The sequence below is a fragment of the Pleurodeles waltl genome, chromosome 1_2, assembly GCF_031143425.1.
Source record: "Pleurodeles waltl isolate 20211129_DDA chromosome 1_2, aPleWal1.hap1.20221129, whole genome shotgun sequence".
Taxonomy (NCBI): Eukaryota; Metazoa; Chordata; class Amphibia; order Caudata; family Salamandridae; genus Pleurodeles; species Pleurodeles waltl.
The window spans coordinates 1,045,831,245-1,045,842,926 of NC_090437.1; positions in this window are offsets into that span (position 1 = coordinate 1,045,831,245).

The window sequence follows — 11,682 nt, forward strand, 5'->3', positions numbered from 1 at the left end:
GAGGCCTCGGTTAAAAAGTTACCTTCTGACTTAGTCTTTATTTTGAAGTTTTTCTTCACCGGGACGAACCTGCCAGTTGGATCCGACCTCCTGGAGCCCTTGTCCGGATACGCGAAGTCGGTTTCCTCGGTGGTGATTTCTACCTTCGGACTTAGTCGTTTTTTCGAGATGAAAATCCTTCGACCGGGGTAAACCTGGATCTTGATCCGACGTCCGTGGAGCCCTTCTCGGATACGATGGCTGGAAGGTCCCGGTCAACTTTTTACGTTCGGACTTAGTCTTTTTTTCGGATGTTTTTCTTGACCGGGACGAACCACGAAGTCAGGCCGGGTCGCGGTTGAGGCAAGCCGGCTAGAATTTCCGCGTCGAGTCGGTCACTTTATGGAGCTTTTTTCTAAAATTTCTCCAATCTTTTCCAAACTTCTGGGGCTTCACCCAGATGTTCTTTTAAGGTTCTTTTGGGGTCCACAGCTCACCCCAAGGGTCCAGAAGTTCTGTGATGGTCCTTGGGAAGTGCGGACTTCAACTCCCAGAGTGCACCTGGCGCAAACTCCTTTTTGGCCACTGGGCAGTGGTCAGCTGGTCACTTTTTCAGGAGTTGGTGCAGGGGACTCTGGTTAGCAATTTTTCACCTGTAGCAAACAGGGAGTCCCTCCTTGAACCAGTGGAAGCCAGGCAAAGTCCTTCTTGTGGTGAAGCCCAAGTGTGCAGCTGGTGCAGTCTTTCTGAGTGCAGGGTCCAGGTGCAGGCCAGGGGTCCAGCAGGGCAGTCCTTCTTCTTCTTGTAGTTCTTTCTTCTTGAAATTTGGTGGGGATCTGAGGCGTGGGTGCAGGTCTGCCAGTTTTATCCTTGCTCCTGGGTGAAAAGCAGGGGGGCCCTGGTCCTCCAATCAGGGACAGGGTCGTCCCCCTGTGATGACCACTTCCTGGGAAGTGTGGCAAAAATCCATCCCAGAAGGCAATAGTCTCTAAAAATCCAAAATGGATGAATCTGATTTTTAGAGGAGAGATCTGGCTGAGCCCACCCACTGGTGTGGCTAAAAATCATAAACACACCCCTCTCCTGCCCTCTCTTAATCTAATCAAGGGGGCACCTAGCTGTCTGGGGTTGCAGGATGTGGGGGTGTTGCTGGGTGCTCCAGATGTCCTTCTCTGCCTTTGAAGACCAGTTTGGCAGCCCTCCCCCTTCCTGCTTCCCCATCTGCTGAGGGGAGATTCTCTCCCCCAAGCACATTCCTTTGTGTGAAGTCAGGCCACTTCACACCTCATTAAAGTAGCCTGGCAGAAGCTGCTGCAGGCTGGCCAATCAGAGCACAGGAGCAAAAACAATGCAGAGCTGAAATTGGCAACTTTTTAGGTAAAGTCTAAACTTTTTACCTGCACTAGTTATATTAAATCCAACAACTGGAAGTTGTGGGATTTATTATAACAATCAATTTGATACCAAATTCTTGGTATGTAACATTTAAGGAGACTTTAAAATTTAAAATAAAGTCTGCCCATTCTAGCCTATGAAGGCCATTTACTTCAATGAGGGAAAAACGAATTTGGCTGTTTTTACCTCACCAGGGCTTATAAATCTATTTTTATAAAGTCCCTGCTTATAGTTACATGGCACCCAGCCCTAGGGGCACATAGGGCACACCTTAGGGGTGACTTATATGTAAAAATAAGGTAGTTTAAGACTTTGGAAGTACCTTTAATTCCAAAGTCGAATTTGCATATAACTTTAATTTAAAAGCAGCCAGCAAGGCAGGCTTGCTTTTAAAATGACACTGGGCACCTCAGCAATGCACCTAGGTGTGCACCACCTATGCTGTGGTCCCTAAACCTACATGCCCTACCATATACTAGGGACTTATAGGTAGGTTAACTTAGCCAATTATAATTAGCCTAATTTGCATATCCATTTTACACAGAGCACAGGCCCTGGGACTGGTTAGCAGTACCCAGGGCACCATCAGAGTCAGGAAAACACCAGCATAAAGTGGAAAATGGGGGCAAAAAGTTAGGGGGCCTCTGCAATCAGCCCCAGTTTCTCACAACCACCAATTTACCAACATTTTAGCCAAGTATCCTGGTAGTATCCATGACGCCTACATATTCAGGCACAGCAGGATCAACAAATACTTCGAGGATGGCCAATATGGCAATGACCTAATTGTGGGTAAGTCAACAAACCTAGCAATATACACACAACACACCAACCCTGTAGAACATACAAGACAGACACCACTCCAAAAACACATGGCCAGGGTAACACAGATGTGCATGTAATAATACATATGCATCACGCTGTAGTACAGTACAATCAATGCACAACACAAACACATACAATCACATGTACGTAACATACCCACTACTTGACAGGCACATCACGCGAAGGACAGGTGGAGCTATGTACCCTTTACTAACAGAAGATTTCCACAAACCACTACAAGTGCCCATAGGTTGGCTACTAAATACACTTCACACACACATTACACCAAACATAAAATAGCACAGCAATGTCAATGGCATACACCATGGTCATGTTAAGAAAGTCACATATAGACACCGCCCCCATAAATTATGCTGTGCAAATGTCTGTCAGAACATGCATCAAATGCCAGACAACTGGTGCCAATACCAACTACATCTTATCTACACATACCCGACTTAACTGTAGTGTGAATATACATCTGCCTGATGCATTGGGTCACACACATAGGAATACCAAATTAACGGCCATCACATACCATGTGCCAGATTTATGAGAAGTGGCACCACACCTACTGTAGTGCCACCTCACATGCACCACTCACTGACCCCAAACACCACTAAGTCTGTACCGTAGACAATAAATGGCCCACCATGGGGCAGAGTCACTGTTAGACAGTGCAGATCATGGATGCCATAGAGGGACCCTGTAGGAGTATAGTGAACATCACTGACCTTGTATGCACTGTGCTATGGGACACATTTGCAATGTAGCTGTGCCCCATCCCATAGCCTGCACTGTGCATCGGTTGACAGTATAAATGCTGATCAGTGTGTTGGAAGATAGGAGAAACACTTGTAGTAATGTTGAATATCCTGAAATAATGGAATACAGACCCTTGTACACCTGATTGCTGACTTTAACAGCCACTCAAGATCAGTAAGGGCCATATGCAAGAGCTCCTAGTGCCACCGTCATGCCCTACGCTGCATGTACAAGTTGGCAGATGACCACTCTTTTGTGACTTGATACCACCTTGTAAATAGGGCCCCCTCCCACACAGCACTTTTCGTGGCAAGGGCGTGCAATGTGTGTTGCCGTAGGTATGTCACCGCAAGACACATAGCATAATGACGCTGACCCAGATGTAGGTGTTTCCTAAAGCCTGAGGCAGTGCCAACATCAAACACCACCCCAGGGGTGGCGTTTGCAGGTTGCAACATGGAAATAGACTGTGATTTGACCTCATATGAATGTACCACCTATGTGTGCTGCATACTACTGCACACATAGAAAGAGTGTAGTGCCCATGAAGGTAGTATATGTATAGGAAGGTGTCTCTTCCTGCACAGATATATTCTCGCCCACAGAGCAACCATCCAAGCACCCTGGTGTGATGTTGGCAGCATTGGTGCATGGCTGCATATTTGGCGCCAGCGCAGAGGACAAGGGTTGCCTTGTAACAAATTACACATGGTGCATTCCTGCATAGTGAAAATGATGCAGCACGGCACTGCCAATTTTGGAGCTGTGTTGTGCTCTGTCATTTACTCTTTAAAATTGGCCTAAGTATTGCACTTCATCTGTCCGCGACATGACAAAATGGCTGGGATGTCCAGGCTTTGTAGGACTACCATTTTGTCACTACATCTGACCCTATTGTGTTGCAAGGATGTGTCATGTCCTCTCTAGTAAGAGCACACTGCTACAAAGATGCACTGCACAACACATGGTACATACATACTGAGCATCAAATAGGAATCCAAATTATATGTCCCAGGTCCTTGAGCCAATACCCAAGATTGTCAAGTCCAACAACAAAGTGCTAGTAAAACTTACCACAAGGCCAGGAATTCACACCATACCACAAACACGTCTGAGTCACAACCAACTCAAACTAACAACTGCCATGCCACATACTAAACCTGTTGCAAGCTTTAACAACAACTTTCATCTCTTAACTTTGCAGCAAATCAGGTTTACAGCATACAGCTGTGGGTGGTGACCACATTTGCAAACCCTAACACAGCAGCAGAGCGTGCCTACAATGAAGGAACGCAATGTGGTGGAAAGGACATTTATCATCCTCAAATACAGATTCAGGTGCCTGGACCTGACAGGAGCCAGCCTCCTTTTGCCCCACCCATTATGTGTAAAATAATCCTCACATGTGCCATCATGCACAACATATGTGTGCGAATTAAGATGCTATTGTATGACCAGGTTGCTGACCTGCCGGAGGAGGAGGATAGTGCTGATGATTTGAAGGGGGAACAGCACAACACAGCTTCTGGGGTACTCCGGAGACAACATATTGTTGACAACCTTTACACATAAGAACCACAGAAAACACATTGTTACATTTGTAAATAAACAGTCCACATTTTCTCCACCAATCCTGCCTTTGTCTATTCAATCTCCACTTCATTTACCATAGGAATTTGACTCTGACCTCAAGGAGCATGTAACAAACACTAAACTGACAAGTATTGTAGCAACATCATTTGTAATGTTATAGATCATACTGCCACCATCACACATATCACTTACAGCCTTATCACTGGTATGTGACAACTGAAGGACACAATCCATGGACCACTACATATTTTCTACATTCATGTTGCCAACTTGCTAATCAATAGCCCATCACATCCAACTACATCACTGCCTAATAGGATGTATGCAGGGGGTAAAGTTGACCTCACTCATTACACACACACGTCTGAGGAATGCACATTGGTTTAGATGAGAATTTACACAGCTAGGGCTGCAAGTCCACACTACAAAAACAGCAACTATTGGCAAAAGCAATGAGTTAAATCAAAAATGTGTGATCAAAGCATATTCTGGGTGGAATGTAGGCAGAGTGTGCCACACATACTTTGTACCAAAGATGTATTCATGTCAGACAACTATGCTGTCGCCACACATGTCTCCAGAAAATACACATCTAAATACGGAGAAAGATGTATGTTTGTATTTCCTAGGTAGCAACAGTTCGCCTATCATCAACAATGCCAACAAAAGCACTATCTGGAGTGGGTGTGTACCATGTCCTAATGTTCAATACGATCAGATATCCAACATCACATTGAGTCGGAGTATACATAGCCATGTAGGTACGTTGTTCCAAGAAATGAATAGAGATCTGAGAGGATTTCTAACCGTTACCTCATACAGTTATGGTTAGAGTCAGCTAGGTTGTGGGATGCTGGAAGAATTGCATGACCATGTTCCATGGAGGGTGTGGTTGGACAGCTCAGAGATACCCACTGATAGGTCCAAATAGTACACGCCATGTCACCTGGAGACTACACAAGTGCTGTGCCATAAGTTATGATATGTGTGTGTGGCACTTATTACATGTCACAATTACCACTAATGATATAGGAACTAAAAAGCTGCCAGTAGGAGGAGGAGGTAAGATCTCAACATCCCAACATCACAGAAATGAACAGAGATACTTACAAACAGAAAGTGCAACACATCAGTGATTGTAGGTCTATCATTCACATATGTATGTTGAGGTTGGCCAGGTACATACATGACCCAGACATCTTGGGCATTACCATAACATGACAATTGGCCTTCATCTGGCACCATGACATGAGCCTCTTACGTGCTGCACCATCTGTACCATGCCATTAGTTGATCATTGAATGTGAGATCTACAAGTGCAAGCATTTGAGCACTGTACCTGAGAGGGGAAGGCCTGACATCAAGTGCTGCATGGCAAAGCAGCACATCCCGGTCTGTATGAACACATTTGTGCATGTATAGAATCACTGTGGAGTCAGCCTAGGCTGCTGAGATGCAATCATTAATGGCTGAGATCCCAGTTTTGTTAAGACCACAGACCACTGTCCTGACTACATCAACACATGACATAGTCAGATGCCTGTTGAAGCTGCACAGGAGCAAGTACAAAGTGGAGCACCAGGAACCTGCAACTTCCCAAACAAATGTGTTTCTGTTGCCATTCATACCCACACCGTGATGATGGAGAGTAGCCTTGCAAACTATGACACACTGCAACACTGGTACCCCGTGGTACAGCAGAGTATGTGACAGTAATGACAAACATAAACAAGATAAATCTGAGAGTCAATTTTTGCATCAAAAATATGTTGCAAAGGCGGCGTTGACTTTACATAAATTGGGCCCTTTGTCTTTTCTGGAATGTGTGTTGGAGTGCATGTGTAATTAGATGTAGCAGTGTAAACTAGTAATCTGTACAGACTCCACCCAGTGCTGACACTGACGGTTGCTTGTCTTCATATTACATCTGCTAACATGACAAATGGGGAGAGGTGTGAATTCCAGAAGAGGGCAGTGTGGTACTTCCACACCCTGGAAGTGGAGTCAGGGTACCAACGTGTGGATTGTCACTTCCGGGCAGAGAAGGCTACAGGGGAATGGCGGGCATTCCCACATGGGGCCCCCACACAGCCTAAAAATTCCCACCAAGCTTCAGGCTCCCTAGCAGTGTAGGGGGGCACAGCTAGCACCACCCCAAACACACCGGCTGCAGCAGTCACCACACCGGCACAACAGCTCACACCACCTGCTGCCATTGAAACACATTTGCTGCAGGATCTGCAGAGGGACGTGTCCCTCGTTCTAACTCATTTGGACAAATTGGAGGAGGAAGTTGCGGACAACAAAACAATGTTAAAATACATCAAGAAGAAGTTCAAAAAGGCCAAACTGTGACTTAATTGTGATTTGCAACCTACCAGCTCAGTCCCATCCCTTATGAAATCATCTGATATTTTTCATCTGGGTTTTAGAGAGTTAGTGTAAGGTTTGTGTAGGTTTATAGATTAGTTAGGATACGTGTAGTTGGGGGTGTTTTTTTCTTCTTATGTGTTTATTTGTGGGTGGTTGGGTAGGGGGTCATGTTGAGGTATTTATGTATTTCATAAAAAAAATACTAAAAAATGTTATTTGTTTAGGATTAGTTAGTATATGTTTAGTATTAGTATGTATTGTCCTGCAGGTGTCTTGTAACTTAAGAGGGGTGGTAGGGCCAATTTTTAGAGTGTGGTATTCAGTGTGTAAGTTAAGTTTAGAGTAGGGCTAGCTTTGGTTGTAGGATACGTACAGTATAGTTAATATAGGTTAGCTTAGCATAGGATAAAATTTAGGTTTTTTAGGTTACTGGAATTTATAATAAATATGTTTGCATCCTCCCATACAATTTGAGTGATATTATTGAGTCTCAGGGTCTTTCCATGAGTGCAGAGGGCAAATTGGGGGTTGGCCTAGGAATTCCATTCTGCCTTCAAATCCCTCTCTTAACATGTGCGTCACAGATTTACAACTGATCTGTCAACATTGGCTGCAACATCACATCTACCAGTCCATGCATCTGCCATGCAGCATAGCAACCATTAATTTAGTCTATGGGCCTTATTATGACCTTGATGGAGGGGTTTCCTCCATCACAAATGTGGCGGTTATCCCGTCGCCGTATTACAAGCCCATTATATTCAATGGAGAAACCCCTCCATCAAGGTAATAATAAGGCCCTGTGTCTGCTTTCTCTTGGACAGGTAAGTCTGGTCCTTCAGCTGTCATTGTTGGGGTCCTGTTTGGACAATGTTGGGAATGTGACAGATCTGACATCATGCCCAAATGGTACTCTATCCTTCAACATAGATGGGTGCCCATCACTGATGAGGTTTGCTACCTCTGTACCACACCAATGAGTTATTCTGATACTCCCAGCTGGCTACATTGCCTTCTTCTTGGTTTTCTGCGTGACCTGCTGTATATCTTGACCAAATGTATTCATCAGTTTATGAGAAGTCTACATCACACACCATTGTCATGTTTGGATCCATGCATTTAGCTTTGTGGCCCCATAGTTCAGCACTCAGGTTATTATCTTCTGAAGTCATTGACATGGTTTCACTCAATACTATTATTTTGCCAAGTAGATGGATCACAGAAAATGTTGCCATGAAAAATGTTTACAAAGTGTTTATTTACAGGTGAAAAACTCTACGTGATATAACAACAACGTCCAGGTGTGATACCTCATTTGTGAATAACAGTTCTTGACACAATCAGAGTCCAGGTTTTAGGGACCTGTCCTGAGACATGCTTCAGAGTAGTGTTGATAAGTGTGGAGGAACAGAAAATTGCCAATTGGAAAGTGAGAGACAATGACAATCCATAGCCGGCAGGTCAACAGTGTGTGGGTGAAGAAGGCACAAATCCTACTGTGAAAACACTTTCATGATCTTTAGCACAGAACTGAGGAGAACACTGCCCATGTGACATAGTCTGGTGCTACTGGGTACTCTTCTGAATAAAGGTGATCTGTTCCACAACTTCATCCTCCAATGTGTGTGGTGTCTCCTGTGCCGTTGGTGGTGGTGGTGGGGAAGTAGAGGGAGCCACACTCACTTCAGTGGTTGAAGTTGTAGAGTCCCAATGCCTGGCATTTGTGGAATAAAATATGGCATCACTGCAGCAAGGAAGAACTGCTGATTTTTCAGGATAGCAGCAATATCCCGGTGGTAGGCATCCATGTCTGCCCTCAGGGAGGCTACTTCACGCTGAATGGAGTCCAGCTTGTTCTCAATAATGCTGCTGGCAGTTTGGGAGGGCAGTTGTTGTGGTCTCTTCCTCATGGACGCAGCTATGTAAGTCAGACACTGCTGGACTTCACACAGGGGGGAGTGTGTATCTCATTTGGCAGCTGTGTGTTCATTAGATGTCACAAGGCACATGTGCATTCCCTCTAGGATGGCTGGCACGGTCTCCATTCCTACCCGCACCTGCTTGGCCAGCTCCTGCTGCCCTCTGGAAGCTTGTCCCTAGGTCCTTTGAGTCCGGAGCTGTGTCGGTGCTGGCAGCTTGAAATATTTGGGTGTTGGGTGGGTCATCTGAGATGGCTGTTACATTGATTGTTCTCCTTGAAACTCAATGTGGTGTCTGAAGGGATACCAGGTCATACTGGAGAGTCTCTTGGATGATGATTGTCATTTGGTCATCCATGTCATTGTAGAACTCCAGGACAGGCAGATCAGCAGGAGAGCCATCATCCTCTGCAATGAGATGGTGTAAAATCAATCTTTCTATGTTGTGGCAGTTGACATCACGAATTGCTATTGGAGGCTTGGTGGAAACTTACAGCCCAAACATTGTTCTTGTACATTATGGGTGCAATTTATCAGCCCTTTGACCCACCTGAGTGTCACATAAAGGAAGGCCCAGGAGGCGCAATAGGGTGCATCATATTTACAAGGTGTGATGCATTTCCATTTGGTGGCTTGACACCATCTTGTTATTGTGGCCCGTCCTATGCATCCATTTGCATATTAGGGCCTTGCAATGGCTGATGAAGTGGTCAAGCCACACCAACACACATTGCAATTTGCCCCTGTTCCAGTTTTACATGTTATTCATGTACCTGGGTGGCACCGAAAGCTTACACCACCCAAGAATGGCATTACCAAGGCACTATATTGTTGTTTACTTTGATTGTTCCTCATGCTGATGTATGTGTGCTACATTGCACAGCACACATCGACCTAGCAGACTGCAATTTCTTTTTCTGGTTATGCTGGAAGGTGCTCCTTCCTATACAACTATGATCTCCCCCTCAATGCAGCCATCCTTGCACTATGGTACAAGAGATCAGCATTGAGGCAGTGCATCTAATTTGACACTGGCACAGGGGTAGACCCAGGAATGGCTAGCATGGGTATTATTTGTTGATGTGAACATCATTTTCTATATGACAGTGCCTGAAGCCACAACATCATGGACATAGCCAGTTGACTGATGTAGAACTTAGATGAGGCCTCAAGCTAGTTTGATGGAGATTTTGCAAGTAGTTGTACTGGTGCATACATGGACCCTCATTACAAGTCTGGCTGTCCTATGACCACCAGACTGCCATTGGCAATCTGACCACCTTCAAATGTGCAGGTGGAAGTGGCACATGTTGTCCATGGGGAATGCCCCATGGGCCAATGGCCTGGAAATGGCAAGTTGCCGGTAGCTTACAGACTGGCAATGGCACCTGTCTTGTAACACCAGACCAGTATTAAGATCAGCGCTACTCTCAAGGTATGTTCCCGCTTCTCCACCAGCCTTTGCATGGTGCTCAAATCCCCGAACAAAGGTTGGTGGTAATGTGGTGTGGTGTTCCCCTGGGTGCCCCTGCACAGCACATGAACCTGGGATGGGCAGGTCAGGGGGTCCCAAGCCCAGGCCATTTGCGCTTTCCACTGCCTGATTTGCAGTGATGGCTGTCACACCCAATGTACCCCAAGATTGGTGCTGCCTCTATTTGATCCATCAACAATGTGGTGGTAACTGTCCCACAGGGCTGACATGAGGAGACAGATTTCCACCCACCATCCCAGACAGATACTCATACTGCCAACCGCGGAGGGTATACTGCACTAGCAGTCTTACCAGCACCAAACTTACCCATACACCACCCCCCACCCTTTAATGTGATATAGTACACCATGATGTTGACAGACATACACCATGTGTTGTGTTTGTGTGATTGCTTCCTCATTCCTCTGTGGCTCACATGGTTGTGTCAGAGTAGTTGTGGGCTCAGCCTGTATGTGTTGTGACCTACAGATTGCAATCTATAGTGCGTGTTTCCTCTAGTGGTACAGTTCTGAGCAGCATCAATATGTGTGGCTCCACACTGCACTAGGTTAGTTACACTGGGCAGTGTCATGTTTCCTGTGATACTGGACCACCCTGTAAGATGCAGCACACATGTGGTTTGGCAATGGAACAAGGCAGTTACGAAATGTTTCTGCAAGAGACACCACCACAGCGTAACCCCAGGAATGCTATTGAGTGACTTCCTAGTCTCTGATGTCTTAGTTGTGTTTGTAAGGTTTGTTTGATTATATAAAAGGGATGTTTTGTTGACACAACTGCTGGTACAGTAATTAAACATTCCTTCCATACTATGTGCTGCTTATGTACGTGTTGGCATGTGGCCCTGGTGATTAACATATATCCAGGTTGTGTGTGTGTTGTGGTGCAAGGCACCACAAAGGCGTGTGTACATGTGTTGCTTCTGTTTGAATGGTGCATCTTGATTCATGGCCAATATCTCCCTCTGCACTCCTTTCACATGCATTGAGTGTGTCCTGTGTGCCTCCCCCTTCTTGCATTTGTTAAATTTGCATGTAGTTACCCCATGCAACTTACCCTGCATTTGCGGTGGTTCCTGGTAGTCTGAGCTGTCCTGTCCTGCGATTCCAGTGACCAGTTCCTATGGGATGACTGCTGCAATCATCTCCTCCATCTCATCTAGGTCCTCCTGTGGTGCTGGAATTCCACATCCAGTTTGCAGTTCTGCCTTTCTGTTCCTTTCCATTTTCTCCTTAGTTCTTCACTTACAATCATGCCATCATTTCTTACACTCGGTTACAGTTCTCCTCATCTCTGCCACACTGTTAGTTTTTCCACTATCTACTGCCATATTGCCTC